This window comes from Coptis chinensis, chromosome 3, assembly GCF_015680905.1.
Source record: "Coptis chinensis isolate HL-2020 chromosome 3, ASM1568090v1, whole genome shotgun sequence".
Lineage (NCBI taxonomy): Eukaryota > Viridiplantae > Streptophyta > Magnoliopsida > Ranunculales > Ranunculaceae > Coptis > Coptis chinensis.
The window spans coordinates 54,127,775-54,150,588 of NC_141458.1; the positions used below are offsets into that span (position 1 = coordinate 54,127,775).

General features: G+C 39.5%; 1 non-coding gene across 1 annotated transcript; it reads left to right on the forward strand.

Annotated features, from left to right (window-relative positions):
• Nucleotides 1–8,526: 8,526 nt before the first annotated feature.
• On the forward strand, nt 8,527–8,630 carry LOC147510028 (small nucleolar RNA R71). The gene has a single exon (XR_015219638.1). It is a non-coding gene; the product is annotated as a small nucleolar RNA R71 (small nucleolar RNA).
• Nucleotides 8,631–22,814: the final 14,184 nt, after the last annotated feature.

Consider the following 22,814-nt stretch of genomic DNA (forward strand, 5'->3'; position numbering starts at 1 on the left):
AAACAGCATTTTGCTTGTCCTCAAGCAAAGATGAGAAATTAACATAAGTGACCAAAAATGGAGTTCTATCTACTTCTCGTTTCGCCGACGAGTCGACATTGCATTGACCATATGCAACAAGGCCTTTTAAACCACTAGGAATTCCCTAGTGGACGAAGTTATAGCCTCGTGGAGAGTTTTCCAGTGAAGGTACTCACAAACTTCATCTATACTACAACGACTAAGAAATAAAACTATTGTTTCCTTATTAATGCTCCAAACTATCTATGCATCTCACTAGCTATAAACAAGAATAACCAAGTCAAAAACCTAAGCTAATATATGCATAATAATCAATCATCTATAACAAATATATATACAATGAGTAATACTATGAAATGCAATAGCAGGTCCGTTTCTGAAACTTGGAATAGCGCCCTTAAGTAGGTTCTCACAATAATAGTCAAGATACAACACTCTCATTTTTCCACTCAAGTTTCGCTACTCTAATGCGCAGTGGGCACACTTTACCTTACAATCTCAATGACAACAAGGAAGCCGGAGTCGATCAAACACATCTGCCACTTACTATCACACTAACCTATTCCTAATTGAGCTAGAGGTCTTTATTAGGTGTTACGTGGATTAGGAGATGGTTTAAGAAGGAAGGAAATGGATATTCAAAAAGGACAAGTCTGAGATAATAGAGTCTTCATATTATGTAACTAGAGAAAACCTTGTTATTTACTTTTGCTTCTACACTTTGTTTCCATCCTTAGCCATATTTTTCTTTTTTCTTTTTTTTTTTTTTTTGCTTTTGACTCCCTTTTATTCTATTTTTGGAGTTTTTATTTTATTTCTATTTTTCTTTTTCTTTTCCTTGGATGGAAACTTCTTTTCTTTATTTTCTCAAGCAATTAACTAACTTTTGTTTACACAATGTGTTTTTCTCTTCTTCTTTCTTCCCTCATTCTATTCTCGGACTTATTCTAAATTGGGTGGGTTGAATTTTTTTTTTTTGTTTTTGTTTTTGTAACAGGGTAAAGGATTTGTGGTTTATGGAAGGCTAAAGAAAGGCTCGAGGGGCTTAATTAGTGGAAAATAATTCATAGGTTTGAATTTCTGGCTATATCGATCCAAAGAGGGCCTAAATTCTCGCCAGGATATGGCATAGTGATCAAGCAAGTGGACGTGTGATATCTCTATCCGGATTTTACTTCTCCCTTTTGTCATTTCTCAAATGTTTCGGCTCATATAAGGCTTTTAGGCTATATTCTCACAGGATTTGTAGAATAAGTACTCTAGCCTAGATTTCAGAAACTTATCGCTAACAATCATAGATACTCATGTAATATATTTATAGATAGATGCAAAGATTATTACCTATATATTAACCTAAGTTTCTAACAATTATTCCGATGCAAATGCCTCACGGAGACTTCTAGATTGTTAAGAGCATGGAGAAAGAAACAATACCAATATTCCTAAGTGTATAGCATAACTTATTTATTTATATTTTGAATTTTTGAAATTTTAACTAGAAAACAAATGCATATTATACATATATATATCCCTAACAGATGCCTTAATTACACGCGGTTTCTATGCCCCCCCAAACAAAAGCATGCTTTGTCCTCAAAGCAATTAAATAAAAAGAGGGTAGGAAAAATACCATTGAAGCGCGTGGAAATTCGTGAACATCGGTAAAACAAGGTTAGAACGCATCTAATATAGGAAATAAAAAACCACACAACTCTATACGAAGTTCTACCTATTATGGGGTTAACAAGAATGAAATTGCTTGGGACATAAGCGCATTACACTAACTAGAATGAAAACTTACCTTATCTCCCCGTGCGATTACTCATCATCTTACTCATCCTCTTCTTCCATAAAGAAGTGAGGTTCCTTTAATCCCCGCCATGCCATGATAATTTTCCAGGCTTCCCGCCATTTATCATCTATGATTGCTAACCTATTAAGAGCCACTTGGTCCGACGGGTGTAGGGCGAACCCGATGAGGTTGTATCCGCCACCCTTGCCAAGTCATTGCACGGAAAGATCGAATGATACTATTGGTGGGTCGGACGAAGGTCGAATCGTAATCCAATCCGTGGAAGCGTGTACAAAAAATAGGAAAGAAACATAGCATAATACGGAACTAGAACGGGCATAAGGAGGTACTTATGCCTCATGCTATGGGATCGAAGCTAAACTAGACATCAAGGTTCGGGAAGGTCATGACACATACGCCCCGTGGCTAGAGCAAGGAAGACGCCGCAAGTGGCATCATTCACGTAAGAAAACGCCATTCCCTAAAATGTTTAGCATGATCCAAAACATAACAGTTCCTATGTTCATGGACAAAGCTACCAAAGGCGACGTTATATTCCCCTTGGTCCTCGATACGAAAAATGCCCGCGATACGACTCATGCAAAACTTCGTAAGTGTAGACATACATATTGTCTACCCAATAGCACCATGGGTCTTGTATTTCAGCCGGCATAGCAAGTCCAAGAACAAATGCTAGCAAGAACCCGGTAATTTCCATTGGTTCATTATCAATGTTGATGGAGAACACTTGTTCTCCATCCGGTCTTTCAAAGAAAATGCAGTTATCGTAAAAATAAGATGCTAGAGTCGGAGAATAAAGTGCATCGATCTTACCATAAGCGGCTCCCACCAACGAATGTGATCGCCACAAAACCAAGCACCATAAGTAGTGCTTTTTGGAACAAATCTTCAAAGACTGTTCGGTATCAATGTTGGAGATGTCATCTCAAAATTACGCTTTGGAATAGCTGAATGATCCGATACTACGCGAAAAACCGGAAATTTCCGGTCCACGGAAGTCGGTATGCTGAAAGTGCGCTCGATAGAAGCGCTGTCGCTCTCAAGAAATTGAAATTTCCAGTGTTTGAGCTGGGTCGCGCCAGCTTGCCGCTGAAGCCTCTAACAAAAACTCAGAAAAAATATCACAGCCGAAAAGCGCTTCCTCTGAGAGGGCGAAAAGCGCCGAGTTGCGTAAACTCGAAAAATAAGCCAAACGAGGGAATCGCGGGAGTGAAAGGTGAGTGATGGAGTTTAGGTGTAGTGTGAGTTGTGAGGATAGATTGTATCAAGTTTATATAGGTTTAAAGTTGCTAAAATGGATCGAAGTTGCCCAAAACTAATTACGGCAGTTTAAAATCCTAAAATTTCCAAACCCGAAAACGAAAACAACTCATTTCCTTGATTCTAATTCAAACCCAAAGATCTTTTAGGTTGATTTTATGATAGAATGTACCTATTTAATCTAGATTTCATCCTACCATGATACTTATTCATATATATGCCTAAACAGCCATATTTTCACCTTGACTCGCAATAAATTCTAACACGAGGGTTATATAAAAATCATCTTTGGAATAGATAAAACCACCCCCAAACAAGTTGGGAAGGTGGGGTCAATATTAAACAACCACGATAATGAAAATAACCCATTATATTAAAAATAATTCATGCGGAGTACATTTCACTACAAAATTCAACTTACGGAAAGAAACTTACATAAAAATAAATGACAAGAATGAAACTACAAATAAAACATAAAACATCAAACTATACTATCCCTAGCTACTCCGAATCGGGGGCGGAAGGCACACGCCTCGAGATCGCTCCCGAAGCTCTCGATGGACCAGCACCATTCATCTTTCGGGCGATGGCGCGTGTCTCGAGGGGTGTATCCTCGAAGGAGAGTCCCCGTGAGGTGGGAATCGTGGTCGACATCTCGCCCCGAATCGGGCGCCGAAGCTTCTAGCTCGGTCCTCATCTATTCCCACCTCTCGCCCTCTCTCCGGGTACGGAGCTCGGTTATGATGCATCGTTGCCTGTCGAGTCCGAGAGGTTCTTCACAGATAGTGTTGAGCTTAACGCGATGCCACGATGGATCACAGCCATGCGTTCTATATCTAACCAAAGACCTCTCCAAGGCATCATCGCCAAAACACGCCAAGTCCTCCTCATCCTCCGAGGCATCCCGATTTCCCCGGCCTCTCTTCATTCTCAGCTCCACCATCCTCTTCTTCTTCTTCTCTATCCTCAGCCAATCTCCAAACCCGTTGGACACACTCCTTATAGATGCGGGTTACGGTGGAGGCTGATGTATGTCCGATCGATCGCTGAGCTCCGCTCTCAACTTTAGCATGATCTTTGTTATCAACACAGGGGGAGGGGCAACAGACTTCCCTACTCCCCTAATCATGCTCAAGAAAAATTCTAAGATGCAGAACTCATACTTCCGCCCCGAGTATCCATAAGATGTGGAGGCAGTTCAGCCGATGTCGTCGCGACCTTCCCTTCCCTAGATGTTCCGACCAATCCACCGAAATGTGAGCCACCGGTTGGTCCTAAGGAAGTTCGTCGAACACAATGCGATCTCGCGCATTGTAGTCGCCTCCAATAACTGTCGCATCATCAATGGCTCTACCCCATTATGTTGGGACTCCTGCAGGTTGACATCAGATGGATTCTAGGCGAATGCCTAGAATCTCAAATAACAAATCGATCGTCACCTCCTTCCTCCTCTTTGCCACAACAACAAAAATCCTCGCCCCTTCCAACTCCCTCGTGATCGTAGAAACCGCCGCTGGACTAAATCCTCGGGTAATAGGCTTCAGTCGAAAGTACCACAAGCTATTCCAGCTCGACGATCATCTCATCGCCATAGAATGGCGGCGCCGAAGTGGTCGGCAAGAAAGCTTGCTCCGGTAAAATTCGGCGTTGTTGAGCCATTGGAAGTTTGGAATGTAGTGGGGGTTTAAATGTGATGTGGTGGTGGGATTTAATAGACCGTTGATGCAAACCGTGGTGGTGGTGGAGTGGTGGTCGCGACGACACACCAAAATTTGATATTTTGGTGGATTTTTGTTATGTAATTTGGTGGTAATGGTGGTCGGTGGTGTTTGGAGTCGATTTTGGTTGGTTTTTGATTTTTGGCGTGGTTTAATTTTTGTTTTCTTTTTATTTTGATTTTGTTTTTTAGGTTTTTGGAGCTTGGGCGTTAATGGCGGATGGAAAAGAAGATCGCGACTGTTGGTTAAGGTAAGGGCGCGGTCGCGCTGTCGGTGGGCGCGGGTTGGGCCCAAGCCCAAAATCGAAATTTGTGATTTTTTTCCGATTTTTCGCGAAACTTCAAATCATAATTGCCGCTTCATTACCGGTCCGATTTTTGTGAATGAGATATGGAAATGATCAGGAGAGAATTTCCAATCCAATGATCCATAAAACACTCTATTCCGACCGTGGATGACATATAAGATAGTGGAAAACGCCTCGAAGTGCATGCATGACGTACGTTATGCGAACAATTGAACTCTAAATTCATGGATTTTGTCAACCCGAATCGTAATACAATAAAACGGCCTAAGCAACTCTAATGGGACATAAATATTTAGTACGGAAACACGAACACCCCACCCCCAAATAAATTTTTACAACGAAGCTTAGAAAATTTGTTTTTAGCAGTGGGTCTTTTAAAGTCAGATTCCCGAGACTTCCTAGGTTACTATGCTTATTTTTATTTTTTATTTTTTATTTTTATATTTTTTTTAATATATATATATATATATATATATATATATATATATATTTTTTTAATTTTAAAAAGAAAAACAATAAACAATAAATACATAATTCACCCCATAGAGAAACATGACTCAAAAAATCCGAGAAAACATGCAAGAGTGGAAAACGTGAATTATGTTTAAACTTGGACTTAGGATCCGGTACTTACAGCCACACACTCCATAGGGAGGGCCCGGTTACCTTAATGGTGCACTCACCAATATATGGAAATGAAATGAAATGCACCAAACACAAAAGTTGAGTCGCTTATAGTCGATACTTTCGACTTTATCTAGACGTATGTATGAACATGCAGGTTTATCATATATCAACAACCTAAATAATTGTGGATCATTCCATAAATAAATATCACAGAAAAAACATATCCAAACACAATCATGCACCAAGATTTCCTATGACTCAACCTAGTGAAATGAAAGCTAAGTCGGATAACCCTATTATGTAACCTATCATGCACCTTATTTTTCATTTTTGAATGAGTGGGTGTTCTAGTAAATAAGTGTGGAAAAGTGAATGGTTGTGAAGAATATGGTGGATATGGATAAGTTGTAGAGGGAAAGCATGGAAAAAAATGAGGATGTGGGTTTAGCACAAAACTCATTCATAGTGTAGGTAGGGACTGCCTTAAGTCTGAAAATGAAGGTGTCACACGCTTTTTTGTCTTCTACGCAAGATTTGTTTAGTAGGTGAATTTAAAAATTATGAAGCACCAAGAAACAACAGGATCGAGTGCAAACTCGAGATTCCTTTGAAAGGGCGTAAGAGGGGAGTCGAGGTGGATGTTGTGCAAAGTAGTTCTTGATAGGGTGAATCATCACCGCTCTAAGAAACTCATTGAATTGCTCAAATCTAGATTAGTCATATCCACGCTACTATGATAGTCCTCTATATCTTTGAGAAAATCATCTATCTCCTCCTCATCCGTAATATGTGTATCGACTAGTATAGGAATGGAAATGTTGGAGTCTGATCTTCCAAAGGAAAGAAATTTGGGCACATGATTATCAGGGAACGTGTTGTTGAAATAATCTCGAACAAAGCTCTCAACCATGCTAACCTCTCCATCCATAGACGAATCGGGTAACTGTGTCTTTGTTTTAAAAACATTGACTTCAACAGCAAGAAGGCCAAAAGACATGGACATTGAACCATCGCGGCAATTAATGAGCGCATTGGCAGTTGCCGTAAAAAGGTCGCCCCTAAGATGATCGACACAGAGTCGTTAATCCACTTCAGATCGAGGATGACAAAATCAGCCGGATAGTAAAAATCCTGAATTTTTACCAGAACATTTTCGACGACACCCTTAGGATACTTAATAGACCGATCAGCTAATTGCAACGTCATTTTAGTGGGTTGCATCTCGTCTAGACCTATTTGTCTATACAAATAAAACGGGAGTAAGTTTACACTAGCCCCCAAGTCTAATAACGCGGTCGTCGTATAGGAATCTCCTAAGGTGCATTGTACAGTAGGACGACCAGGGTCCTTGTACTTAACAATTCCATTATGTTCAGATAGAGTTGGGAATTGTTCTGTTAAAAAGGCGTCTTTTGGTATATTGGTCTTACGCCTAGTAGTACATAATTCTTTAAGAAACTTAGCATGGTGTGGTAGCTTTTTATAGCTTAGCTTCGAGGAAGAGAAGGTTTATAGTTAGATTCTTAAAACATCCCTAATCTCCTCGTAATTTGTATCCCTAGTTAACATGGCTAATTTTTGTGGAAACGGTGGTTTCGCCTCTATATTTAGCAATGGTATTACCCGGGTGTTTAACCGTGGCTTCCTCGTTTCTTAGGTTGTGTTGTAACGGTACCTCTACAAAGGTAGGCTCTTCAGTTTCTATTTCGATATCTAGTAATATAGCGGTGTAGGGTTATCGGGTGGGGTAACTATAGGCATAGTTACCTTGTTATCAACCACTCCGTAACGGAGAGTGGTGATGGCCTTTAGCTCACCTACATTTTCATACTCGCTTACTAGTATTATTGGTTACCTCAAAGGCTGTATTTGTTGTTTTAGGATTAGGTATTTCGTGACTGAAAACACTTTGGGTTGGGCTTTTATCTTGAGCCAGCCGTTTGGTTAAATTATTAACGGATTGTAGAAGCTGTTAGTTAGATTTAGCCATGGTTTGGAAAAGTTTTGGCTCACTTGTATGAAGGTGTCAAGACGATCCGTTGTGTGGGTGTAGTAGTCACGGGTGGTGTGGATTGAACTATTTCACGGAATTATTTATGGGTGGATTTTGGTAGTTATTATTTATCGAACGATACCTCTACTAGCATTATAATTATTATAACTACTTTGACCTTGTGCTTGACCTTGTCGAGGTTGCACTTGGTTGTTATAATTATTAAAATTCCCCGACCGCCCTTGTCGTGAGTGGGGCTTGGTTAAAGCCGCGTGCGTAGGGCCTAACATATTGGTTATTGTACCCTTGAGGTGTGACGCTTTGGTTATTTCCCCAACCGAAGTTGGGATTTTGTCTCCAAGGGGCGTTAGGTTCACTATTAATGGAACAAGCCTGTTCATAGGCTATAGGACAGTGGGAGTCAGGATGTTCAGGGCTCCAACAGAAACTACATGGATTTGAATTTACATTCATGACGAGGATAGGCTTTTGTTGTACAGAAATGGCCTCTACCTTTTTTGTGAGGGATTCAATTAGAGTTTTAAGCTCATAATCTGATTTAACCTCAAACATACTGGTAGCCTTAACTGTTGAAGACGAACTAGCAGAGCGGGAGTAATCGTCACTACCCCCCCAGTTGTTATTTTGCTTAGTTTGGTCCTCTAAAAATTTATAAGCCTCCGAAGCTCCTTTGCTTAAGAAACTACCCCCATTCATTATGTCAAGGACTTCTTTATGGTGGTGTAGAAGTCCTTTGAAAAAGGCACGAACTAACGTGTCTTTCACTAAGTTATGATGTGGACACTCTATAAGGAGATCGGTGAAACGATTCCAAGCCTCTGAAAATTATTCATGAGGATTTTGTCGAAACAAATAGATCTTGGAAAGCATCTCATCCGTCTTTAGGGGTGAGTAAAAATGTTCCATAAATAGCTGAACAAGTTTAGCCCACGAGTCCACAGAATTAGGCATTTGGGCAGCTTAACCAAGACGCCTTTATCGGCTAAGGTGAAAGGGAATACCCTTAATTTAATTTGTTCCGCACCAACCGTAGGATGGTGGAATGTTGTTAGGACTTGTTCAATCCTACGATGTAATGTGATAAGGTTTTTCATGGTCTAATCCATGAAAAACGGGTAACAAATTAAAAATATTTGGAGGATTCGAAAATCCCCACCGGTCCGCTAGAACGATGCAAGATTTGGGGCTATCGCCAAGGCTTTGTAAAAGTCGAGAGAGAGTCTCTCTTTCTTCCGCCATTATATCGGTGTGGTGTGTGTGAAATAGTAGCTAGAGGTGTAGTGGGTGGTATACTAGATAGACTTGATTGTTGATGTTGTTGTTGTTTCTATTTACGCTCGGTGTTTTTTGTTGGCCGGACCTTAACCTCATACAAGGCTAAGACCAACTTAGCTAAACACGTCAACACTCCAAACAATTCTGATATACTAGTATAAACCTCTAACAGGAGATGCAAGGTGGGGAAGAAAGGAATACCTGATTGCATCCTTGCTTCGCTTATGAATAGCGCCTTGTTTACGCTTGTTCAGTGTATATAACAGGTTAGAACACTGAAAAATATGAAAGATCAAAGTTCGAATCAAAACTGTCGAAATCCGAAAAAATTTGATAAGGGCGCGGGTCGCGCTCGCATAGGGCGCGGTCGCGCTCAGTGTATCTTAGAATTCCAGAGTTTAAGGGCGGGTCGCGCTCGTGGTCCAGTGATTTAGGGCGGTCGTAGCGCTCAAGGAAAGCGCTAGCCAAAGCGATGTAATTCCCCGACCGAAATTTTTCAACTCTGAAATGGACAACCACAGTATGAATCAAACAAGGGTGGGTGGGTGAAATGGGACTTTAAGAACAGTACTAACACTACGAAAACAATACGAAAGTGAAACTAAGATGGCAGCGGCGCCATTTGATAAAGCCTACGAAATAAAGTGATGAACTCTAAACGCAAGTAAAACTAAACTTGATCTTATGGGTCTATGTTTATCAAAGATTCTACTCTCAAATCTATGAGATATAATGGAGTAGAGTGATTCGTTCCACTCCTAGTCCTTCCGCATGCTGTGTTATCACGTGTAAGTAATCTAAACTTAAAGTCTAATGAAAGATTTATGAAAAAGGCAACTAAACTACGATGCAACTACCCACGAAATGCAACTAGTCGACGATGGGAATAACTTAGGGAATGCTACGTTGATTCGATGATAAGGAGTTAGAGGGGAATTGATTCCACCTTAACTCTACTTAATCCTATTAACTACAAATCGTCATCCGAATTGAATCGCTTCAAGAGAACAATTGGTTCTTCCTAATCCCTAATTACACATGGCATTTCTACCAATTAATAACTAGCATGTGAACGATTAAACCCATTCTCATGGTGAACTAAACGCTTCTAGAGTGGAAAGGAAATTACTTACGAATCTACGTTAATCGAATCAAGCTTTCATCAAGGCTTCTCAACCCCCTCTAATGGAGGTTTAGCCAAGAATCATTACGTAATCATTTCCGATTAAATTTAAACTAAACATGATATAAAGAATTGAAATTAACTTAATTAAACAATAATGAAATCTAATTTAATGACTAAAATGCAATAAGGACAGGAATTGAAATTGGATCTAGAAATGGAAATGACAAAAATCGAAGTTGATAGAAATACTACTTTATTGACCTAATCAAAATGAAGAACAAGATTCCAAGGTTTAATCTAATACAATAATTGGATTTGAAACTACACTTAATCAAAAACAATTAAATAAAACTAGATCTAGAAGCTATTTTAATAGCTACTTTCTATTCTAAGCTACTTTTATTTTCTAACCTAAAAATCTACCAAAAACAAAGAATTAAGCTTTTGTTTTTTATACTTAATCCAAAAATCGTGCATGGGCTTGGAGCCATGTTTTGGGCGAAGAATACCTCTTCAGCTGCAGTTGGCTTCAACAGACTTTCCGTCCAAAAGGCTTAGACCATTGGAAAGCTCTTTTCCGAGCGGTCGTTTTGAAAGGGTTTCCAAGGTCTGAACTACTTTGTGTGTTGTTTTTTGGGCTCTTTGTCTTCTCGAAACTCATCAAATCACGTTTGGTGATATATGGTGATTTCTATCCACTATAACTCGTCTAAAATATCATCAAGTTTGGTGATATATTGTGATATCCACTATAAAAAATATCGATAAGGGGGATATTTGCATTGGATTACTGGAATATATCCAATCCTATATTGTGATATTTATATATCCACTTTTAATTTCTCAATATATATATCGCGATATATCACGATATTTTGTACTATGCTCAAGAGAATTACCAGCGGAGCTTGTAAGCAGTAGAGACTAGAAAGAGAGAGAGTAGTGTTGTGGGAAATTATGAGGTTGGCAGAGGAGGGGAGCTCGAGGTGGAAGCCTGCCCTGACAGCAGTCGAAGTCGAACATTTTTTTTGTGCTGGGCCATGTGGGTTATGTGGGCCATGTGGGTGAAGGAGAAAGAGAAAAAATGAGAGAGAAGTGAGGACAGACAGACAGAAACCAACCAAGTTAAGTTGGTTTTTGTCCGCATAGCCCCTTCTGCCAAAATCGTTCGCCGCGAATAATTGGCTTGGGTCGAAATCTCATTTGGAAGAAAATATCTCGAAGGAACAATAGTCAAACTTCCAAGCGTCCCTCTAGATTTGAATGAAGCCGAAGTTATTAGAGCTAAAGGCATACCAAGCGCGATCGAAAAAAAAGCAAAAATGGTGAAGGCAAGGGACATTTTTCCATAGGATTAACAAGGAAGTAAGGGTAGAGATAAAAAAAATGAAAAAGGTGGATGATAGGGAAGCTAGAAAAATTAGAAGACACCGGGAAGATGGTTTACGAGGAGAAAAAAAGGAGGAGTCAAAGCTAAACACCTGCGAACAGAGAGAAACAATAGGAAGATGGAAGGGTATGATGAGCAAGATGAAGTAAGGGAGGGTAAGATAATGAGGGTTACTTATCAAAAAGGAATAGAGATCAAAGCAAGAGAAGTGGTGGTTATAGAGTCAAGTCTCGAGGGCTCGGACAATGCTAGCGGGGAAGAAACCAAAATCAAGGGACATGGAATAGAGTAAAAGTGGAGGGGAGGATGATAGTGGAGGAGACGACTTTGTGGAGTCTGATGAATCAAGAAGAAAAGTACTCTACCAAGAATCAACCCTATTTTGCTTATGGGGATCCTACTTTGGTATCTCAAGGACTATGAGAGCGATGCTAGGATAGAGCACTCACTGGCGATAGGGTGGTCGGATGATAGTGAAGAGGTGGAAACATCTGAAGGAAGTTCGGAGGAGAGAAAATTATGGGAGCACATTTGAACCATATCACGTAAAATTTCAAATGTTAATTCTAGTATAGAATGGTTTTTACTTTTGTATATGGTAATCCTTAATCTTGTAAGAGGAAAAGCGGTGTGGGATGATATTAGGAGTTTTTTGGTTTTAGTTCCCCGGTCCTTGGTTATTATTTGGGGATTTCAATTATTTTTGGAAAAGCATTGGTGGGGTTTAAGAGTAAGAATGGGCGTAATTAGTCTAGACAAATCAAGTGCTTTTTTCATAGACATCGATGCATCTTTGATGAGATTCTTAAAAGGCTTGAAGGAGAAGGACAAATATCTACAGGATGCTTGGGAAAGTAGGAATGCCATGTGTTTCTTTTAGGCTATTTATTGTTGTTCAGTTGGGGGGGTCTGTTTTCATTTCATACCTTTAGTACTTGTCGTCCTAATTAAGTTTCATTGTCGTCTATCTTTTAGCTTATTTTGTGGTTGTCCTATTGTAATGGCTGTGGTGGATTTCAAATATGAAAATGACCTTGAATCTTATAGGAGGAAGGAGGGTAGATTTAGGGCAAACAAAATGTGGAGATGGCATGTTGACATAGGGACATTTGATGAGTACTGGCTGGTGGGTAAGAGTTCTAAAGAGATTGTTGGTATGGTGAACAGTAACAGTTTTAGGTTGTTCTTACAATGTCATCCACAATCACCTCACTGTGTGGATTTAGAAACCCGAGCCCACATGTGGGAAATATTCAAAGTCACAGTGAACTGGTTGTACAAACTGACTTTGGATATGATGACTGTTGAGAGTGGACAGTTTTCCAATATTGTGAGTGACTTAGATTTGCTTACGTACTGGGGATTTGATGTTAAATTCTTGGTGAAGTATGTTTTAGAAATGAAACGCGGATCATTGGAGAGTTTGGAGTTGGATGTGGTGAGATTGAAAATGGACAACTTCAAATTGTGTGCAACCTGCCATGATAAATAAAGACTGTAAGCCTGACAGTAAAGAAAGTCTGAGATGCAAACAAATGCTCTGCAAGGTCCTTTATCACGAGGTTTGATGTTGTTATGAGAGGTTTACTTTTCGCTTCGATTTGCATGCTAATGGGCATTTGAGATCACGGTTTCTGCGCTTAGATTCTTTTGTCTTCCCCGTGAGTTGCTTTCTAAGTTTGACATTCCCGTGATATTACGAGAGCCCAGTTTTCCATGATGAACAACCCCCACAAGAATTCCTCCCTCCGCGAGCGCTTAAGAAGGTCATTTTCACTATATTGTGATGACAGTGCTTCTTTATTTATTTTCATATTTTCATTGTCGAGTTTGGCAATGACATTGTATCATGAGATGTCTGGGTGTATCATGAGATGTCTTGGTGTAGTTATTGCTAGGGTATATTGCATCATCGACAGTTGTACATTAGTTATTTTCATTGTCGTTTATGGTCATTACATTGCAGCAACTAACCCTTCATACATGCAGAAACATGTATGAAGGGTTAGTTGTTGGAAATGAGGATGTAGATGACGATCTCTCAGAGAGTGAATCTGAGTTGTTTGGGGATGGTCCAACGCTTGCATTGCCTAAGAGCACATCAAAGTATGCAGCGACTTCTGAGAATCAATGGACTACTGTGAAGCCAAAAAGAAGCAAAAGGATCCAAGAGCGTTCTTCAGGAGAAATAGAGCCTACACTTGCAATGATGAAGAAGGTTAAGTTGTTAACCAAAAACAAAAAGATGAGACATCTTGAGGACTACACAAAAGAGTTTTGGGATGACACTTTGGGACTTACTTATGTGTGTTGTGCTTGCGAAGGTTTCTTTTGTAATTATGAGAAAGCGCAGACTCATCTTAGGAAAGATCATCCTAAGATTGTAAAGGAAATCATGACTAGAAAGTAGGATTTCTAGCTCTACTTTCTTAGGGTTCGATTGTAGCATGTCTAGTGATCTCAGGTATGTTAGGCTTATAGTATGTTGATTTATGTCTTTGTGTGCCTCCTTATAATGATCTAACTCTTAGGGGAGGCTTGTAAGGTTTAACCTTTTGCAATGTAAACCGGGTGGGGTCTGCCTTTAACCCCATAACTTTTTCAAAAAAGAACCATTAGTTACCCTTATTGGTATGTGGAGGTGTATTCATTGTCATGTTTAATCTATATATTGTGTGTAGATGGACATTCTTATTGTATTTATTACTTGTTCCCTTAATTTGCGATTTGTAGAGTTGGCCCTTGCACACCAAAGAAGGAGGTTAGATTTTATACTGCCTTAAGCCGGAGTGCATACTTAAAATAAACAACTCATTTACACTTCATCGATAGTTCGTATTGAAAATGTGTAACATGGTAGCCTCTTCGGTGGGCATTGTGAAGAAAAAAATAATTCAATTTAGTTGTGGGGTTCTGTTTTGCTTGTTTGTTTAATGTTGGGATATTTGTAGATGTGATGGTTCTTTGCCGTTATCATCCGACTAGTTTATGCAAGTGCTAATGTTTGGGGTCCGTAATGTTTTTCCCTAATGTTTTCCATAATGTAAATGAGTGCTTCGGAATGTATGCATATGTTTAAGGTTGGACATCCAAATCTATTTCTGGGCCATCTCTAATTTGTGTAGATTTCTTTGAACACGGAACCATTGGCAACATTATGCGTTCTTATCGACTTTGGGCAATGCATCAAAACTTTCCTTTTGGATTTGATGATTTGAGATAGAAGTGATCCCGCCCAAGACCTGCAAATTACTTCAATAAGCGAACTCAAAGCACTCCAACAAACAGGTCTAATTGCATGATCGAGTGAGCGGAGCGAACGATTTTGGTAGAAGGGGCTATGACACAAAACCAACTTAACTTGGTTGGTTTCTGTCTGTCTGTCCTCACTTCTCTCTCATTTTTTCTCCTTCTCCTTCACCCATCTCTTGCTCTCCCCTGCATCACCCAACTCTCTCTCTCTCTCCCCACAGCTTCGCTCACTCCCCACTGCCACGCAGTATACTAGTAATCGAGTGAGCGGAGCGAACGATCTTGGCGTAGGTGGTGGTATGGACAAAACCTAGTTGGTTGGTTGGTTTCTGTCATTCCTCAACTTCTCTCTCATTTTTTTCTTAGCCCCAATACCCTTTCTCCTTCACCCAACTCTCTCTCTCTCCCCCCGACTCCGCTCCTCCCCACCGCCATGCAAGATACTAGTATCATCTAAGAGGTAGTTAAAGTAAAATCCATGTAACCACAAATCTAATCAACATGAATCAAAACATAAAGAAATGATCGTTAAGCTCCGCCACACTTGATTAACTTGATAACGAACGTGCACCCATTTCTCTGCGCCTTTTGCTCTCGGCCGGAGTACCTACCGTATATGTTTTACCATGGAAATCCAAAGTTGAGATGAACACCGAATAAGACAATTTGCCTGGGTAGTTGTATAAATAGGCATTTCCAAACCAAATTCATTAAGGATGGATTTGCAATATGTCATATCCCGCAATAGTGACAAAACAAATAATAAAAGGCTAAATCTATGGTGCTAGCGAGATGTATGGTGCCATTACATCTCGCCACTCATAAAAATATATAACCTAAGTTACATTGACACGGACACACACACACATGCATGCATGCAACACGCCTCATCTATTATTGGACATCCTTCGCCTTTGACCTTCTTCAATATAGATTCCGTGAGCAACTTTAGCAAAGATTCGTTTCTTCCTCTTTCTTATGCAGAAATGTCTCAACCGACATATAATTTAGGGTCTTTTAAATAAATGGACGTTGAGCTATGAACAATGAGTGTTCATAGTCCATACAGTACGTACTATGAACAATCAATGTTCATAGTCATGAGCTATGAATATTCTTTGTTCATACCACAATTGGACTATGAACAATGATTGTTCATATCACAATTGGACTATGAACAGTGATTGTTCATAGTTCGGTAGCTATGAACACTCATTGTTGAACTAGCTATGAGCTATGAACAATGAGTGTTCATAGTCCATACTCTCATCCACCGTCTCCAAAGAGGAAGATGATGAAGCCTCATCACCACTACTCACTTACAGTTCTCTCGCTCCATTCATTAACTTCAACCCCACCACTCAAACTATCACTAGTCATAGACATTGCACAATCAAAGAAAGAAAGAAAGCTCAAATTTGTAAAGTTGAAAGATCTAACCCGCTTCAAGTTGGACAAGAAGTTTTTCTTTCTTCTTTCTTTCTCTCTTTCTTTTTGGTATTTGGGTAAATCTATGGTGCGCAGGGTGTATGTCATCTGGACCACTCACACACAAAAAGCTTCTAACAAGTCAAAAATCAACTGCCCAAACACCTTGAGATAATCAAAACGTTTCGTGTTCCCAAAACCTAAATCATTACATGCCCACAAATCGCCGTAACTTTGGGACCACAAATCCAGCCCAAACAGTTCGCGCACATTCCCCAAAACCTTATTTCAAAACAAAACAGCTGTCAGACACGTGCTTTCAAATCTTTACTTTTTAAACCGTTCTTTCCACATGCAACAAATGTCCACATGCACCCTAGATTCACCCAAAAATAAAGGGGGCTGTGTAAGTACCCTCCGTTCTACACTACAGAGCACGTGTCCACAAGGCAGGACGTCTTACTTCAGCTTGTCCCACCACATCAGATCGTACCAACGACCCAACAAGAGTATGAACATTCAGTGTTCATACTCCTAGTGGACTATGAACACTGAGTATGAACAACAAAGGAAAGGAAGGAGAGAGAAGAAATGGGACCCATGATTGTCCTTAAGACCTTAACTCATGACTAGATTCGGCTCGAGTTGTAGACTCAAGCTCAAAGCCATTTTCCTTCTGAACAAAGTACATGGCTGTCCACCTAAGCAAAAAACTGGCCATTAGATTAATTGATCCGACACGCTATTTAGAGTACGAAAGTGAGTAAACCGATCCCTTCCCTATATCTATATTTCTTCAGCCGTTTGAGAGTCAGTTGACTGTGAATTTGTTCTTTACTTAAATAGTTCAATTTGTTATTTCGGTATATTCCCGACATCTGATATATTTGAAAATGAGCCGTATGGTATACAAGATATGAGGGCCTTTGGATCAGTACTCTGGATTGCAATACACACGCACCCCTGTGTATGAGTGGCCCAGATGTGAGGGCACACCATACATCACGCGCACCATAGATTTAGCCAATAGCTAAAGACAATATAGTGTTCTTAATTGTATTTTATTGTTTTTCACATATATTGATGTTCTGAGGCATCCAGCTCCATTGCCTAATTCCACAATTGTCAAGGAAACACAAGCAGGTGCAACGACAGTGCAAGGGGCATCAGATTTTCAGCAAGAAGGACCTCGGTGTAGCAACTACAAAGAGATGTAGTTGACGTTGGCAAACAAAAGAAGGAGAATAAGTGGAAGCTTGGTGTTGAAGAGTCAAATTCCACTCCTAAAGTTGCCAGGATTACAAGATCGATGAAGCATCTGGAAGGCTGACATTTGTGGAGTTTTACGCCAAAGCAATGTTACATTGGCATAGTCTTTCTATTCATAAACAGTCGAGTGTTTCTCTTCATCAAGTATTTTGGCAATGTAAATAATCAGGTGACAAAGTTACAATCTGAGTTTGAAGTAGCCGATGCAAATCCAGAAGATTGTAAGCTTCTTCAAGACTTGGAAACTAAAGAAAGATGTTTAATCAATGAAGAATCAAATAGATTCCATGGCAACTATGTCCCAATCGAAATTCAATTCTGTTACTATTGAGACATCTGCACAGCCTAAGCCATGAAAATCCATGAACAACCTATAATCAATCAATCAATTAGTATATGACATTTACGTTAACTTAATGTGAAATCCGTGGCAATGAATCCTCCCTACATCAATTGTACCAGTCATTTACCAAAAAACCAAACCCAACAGAGACTCGACTGTACAGAAATGAAAAGTAGCCTTGATTGCATACATACAATTGGACTATGAACAATAATTGTTCATATCACAATGGACTATGAAACGATGATTGTTCATAGTTCGGTAGCTATGAACACTCATTGTTCATACCTCATAGCTATGAACAATGAGTGCTCATAGTCCATATTGTACGTACTATGAACAATCAATGTTCATAGTCATGAGCTATGAAAATTCTTTGCTCAAGAACTCTAAAGGACTGTTATCTCTCGATTCATTCATGCATACATTGATTAGGCTATTTCATTAAGGACTATTATTTGATTAGCACTGCTAAAAAGTAAAAACTAAGAAAATTGCATTCATATGTTTATATGTTTATTCATTACAGGGATATGGCACTCATATCTTGATTCATTCATGCATACATTACTTTTAAGACACATTTTTGCAAAGTCTGATAGTGCCATCTTTATGGTAATCGTTGGGTCAAATTTTTTAGTCTTTTGTCTTGCCTCCCTCATTGCATCAGACAGCCACTCAAAACTTAAACATAGTGAGCATTTTAAGTACTTCCTCCCAGTGTTCAACCCATATTGAGTAGTCTTGAGTGACCTCTCTCCACCACACATCTTGTTATTGCAGACATAATCGTTCCATGGGCATTGTATCTTCCAGTGGCTTGTATCTCCCCACTTGTGACATCTATTTGTTGAATCATTTTTAACATCTAAAATAGCCTCATCAAGGCATTTTAATCCACTTTGACAGTTCCCATATAGGCACTTTAGATACTTTCTATCGGGATTTCTTGATGTTAGAGAGAGCTGCAACATAACAAACCCATCACATTTAGGATCTTTGCAGGGAGTTTACACCCAAGGACATCCATAAGCTAGATGTCCTACTTCATCGCAAATTTGGCACTGAATCAAGAAAAATATATAATTTCAAGAGAATTTTAGATGGCTCATTTTAGATACCCCCTTAAATCACCGAAATCATTTGAAAAATCCCCCTGTTGCAGAAAAACGAAAAAGATGACAATATTGAAAATGTTGAACTTACTAACATTAGTTGAAGAAGAAGACATCAGTTTCTGAATTATTTTTTTTAGTTTTCACTCACTTTTAAGGCTCCACTTTTAAAGGTTAAATTTGAAGCAATTGCTGACAAAGATGACTGCAACGACTCTCCAACGGTTACTCAATGACAACCGTTAGATTAATCTCATAGTGATAAAGGTGAGTTAGTTGCACGTGGACTAGTGAAGCCACGTTGGAAGATGCAAAACTAGGTTAAAGGGAAATAACATCTAACACCAACACTCAAACAACATCTAACACTAACACTCGAACAAAAAAGTATTACAAAACAAAGTGCTTCATTTATTTGCGACAACATCTAACAAAGTACTTAATCGGACAAGTACTTCAACAACATCTAACACTCAAACAAAAAGGGAAACAAAAATTACAACAAAGATATAAGAATAAAAATGATTCGCCAATTTTCACAATCCGAGGTCCGGAGGAGCATGCAAACGAAATTGATGAGTTGCGGATAATGTGGCCAAGATGGATCGCTCTCCGTAAGAGCTTGGCGGCCAAAAGGATGTTGCTCAATGTACTTTTGGACATTTTTACTTGTCGCTAATCCTTCCAAATACATCCTAATATCACCCCGTGTCCTAAGGAATTATCGTTTTCATTCTGAAAATCGTTATGAAGTCGGAATATGGCGGTGTGTGTGGAATTAAACAATGCTTTATACGGAGAATCATCCAACATCACTGTGTTTGATTCATTATACTCTCTGCTCTCCCAAGGAAGATTTGGGTCGCTCTTATCCCAAAGTTTGACCAGTTCTTTTAACATGACAGGCTTGTCAATGTTGTCAACAGTGTGTAACTTAGTGGTAGTGCAATGGGATTGGTCCCAACAAAATGCCAACTGGTACCTTCTTTCGGGCATAATGAAATCGAAAGCGAGCCGGACCAAATTAAGTTTTTTCCTTGATGACCATACACCCACATAGAACATTTCAAAACAAAACTTCAGAAAATCATCACAGAATGGCCTCCTTATAATTGCCTTTCCTGAAATGAATGTGTCGGCTTCATCCGAATGGCAGGTCGAGCTTGTTAGCTATGTGAACAAGCACACCATTGAGATCAAGAATGAGAAGTATTCGGTTTGGTTTACTCATTGGTTGTCTATGAATGACCACGCCTTCTTTACGCAGAGATTGGATGTCTTCCTTTTTGCTGAGAAACTGTCTCTCTGTAATTCCACAATCTAGAAGGTCCTTCGCTATTGTCATCGTAATATGGGCAGCGTCCCTTCCAAATTGGACGTGTTCACCCCGCAACAACTGATCTGCATAAGCTAGTACGAAAACACCGCAATTCCATGAATCATGTTGTTTACCACAGTCAGTAAGAATAATTTCCCATCGCTCTCTCTGCAATCGCGGACCGATGTATGCACCGAGGATCATGTACTAACAACCCATAAGGTAGCACTTTGCACCTATCATCTTCAAAGTTGGTAGAGTGTCGAACATTACTGATTCTAAGGAATCATACAGAAGACACTTCCAAGTAGAAAAGTAAAAAATAGCAAGAACCCAGTGTTTGTTCATTCCCACACTCAAAGCCATCATTACTCCTTTAGATTTCGTTGCGTGGGGTACATCACTTTTTTTTTAAACCATATCTCTGAAGAGCATGGTCAGGCTCCATGGCATTAGGGACGCAGTTTCTGAAATCTTTTGCTCTGTAGTCAGACTTCCATCATTTAACTTGCCCTCTAGGGTTCCATATAAGGTAAGTAGGGAAACCTGTATAACTCGAAAATTCCAATTGTTAAGTAATACAGTTGCTAAAAATATGAGAATGAGGTGGAGAGTGACATAACTAACCGGAATGAGCGTGTCCGCAATAATAGTGTACTTTCCTGAATCCCGAGTTTTATACCGAGATTGCCCTTCCTTCAGCTGCCACCTTCTGAGTAATTCCATGTAGATGGAGACAACCTTAAAGGGAAAGTTAAAAAAAAAAAAAAAAAAAAAAAATAGTGGTAAAATAGAGGAAGAGGGTGACTAACTGGTAAGAGAATCAACAACATATATATTTTGCAAAGTAGTATAGACCTCATCGTTTAGCCATCCTTGGTGCTTGAGAAAGGAGAAGCTTCTTAGATTTAGTTCTAAATCATGTCCATAGCGCCTGACTATGACAGTGGATGCAACAGCCCTGACCCTTTCATCTTCCTCATAATGGCTCCAAAGAATGTGCGATCGATTCTCGGGCGTTGTGCATTTATTGCGGTCACTAGGCAATTCATTCACTGTGGGTATTGAGTAGTTCCTCCCTACTAATGGAATTTCATCAAATTTTTCATGAATTTTGTCTTCGCAAATGGTATATATTGCTTCTTCAAGGTGAGAAAATTTGTTCCACTGCCTACTCTTCGAAGTATACCATTGCTTCCCCTGCAGAAATCAGTCGGCAGAAACATCACATATTCTGTGCGAATGGATGGAAAAATAACTCCTGCAGGCAAATTTTATGCCGAGATTGGCAACTGTAGATTACAATGTTTAACAGACGCACATTGCAATGTTAACTCTTGCAAAAATACTTGTAACTTAAGATAAAGGTGTTCAGAACAATGCACAAACCACTTTTCCATCAGTTGTGTTAACGTCCAAATCTTCTTCAATGGTTGTATCCTCAATTTCAAAATTTGTTTCATCTGCGAGTAGGTGTACAATATCGTCCGGATTCTGTAAGAGCATATTCACGCCATCTGCCAATGTCATTAAGTCGAGCTCCCTATGGTACTCAACAAGTTCGGGAGTGTTGGCTACCCCATCATTTGCAAACACACGTTGATCGCATAACTCTTTCTCAAAATTTTCATTCCTCAAAGAGTCCGAAGATTTCGTGGTCAAAACTTGTCGCATCTTCGGGTGGGTGTACAATATCGGCCGGATATTGTAATAGCATATTCACGCCATTTCCCAAAGTCATGAAGTCATGTTCCACTACATTGTCGACCACATCTAGAAGTTCCCCATGGTACTCAGCAAGTGCGAGAGTGTTGGCCGCTCCATCATTTGCAAATAGCAGAGGATCGGTGTACTATTAATTTCATTGACTGTTTGCATAACCGTGAACTGTGCTGTATTCCTTCTGAACAAAGTACATGGCTGGCCACCTAAGCAAAAATTGGCCATTAGATTAATTGATACGACACGCTATTTATAGTACGAAAGTGAGTAAACCGATCCATTCCCTATATCTATATTTCTTCGGCCGTTTGAGAGTCAGTTGACTGTGAATTTGTTCTTTACTTAAATAGTTCAATTTGTTATTTCGGTATATTAGAGGACATTTGATATATTTGACAATATAGCTAAAGACAATATAGTGTTCTTAATTGTATTTTATTGTTTTTCACATATACTGATGTTCTGAGGCATCCAGCTCCATTGCCTAATTCCACAATTGTCAAGGAAATACAAGCAGGTGCAACGATAGTGCAAGGGGCATCAGATTTTTACCTAGAAGGACCCTCGGTGCAGCAACTACAAAGAGATGTAGTCGACGTTGGCAAACAAATTAAAAGAAGGGGAATAAGTGGAAGCTTGGTGTTAAAGAGTCAAATTCCACTCCTAAAGTTGCCAGGATTACAAGATCGATGAAGCGTCTGGAAGGCTGACATTTGTGGAGTTTTACGCCAAAGCAATGTTACATTGGCGTAGTGTTTCTCTTCATCAAGTATTTTGGCAATGTAAATAATCAGGTGACAAAGTTACAATCTGAGT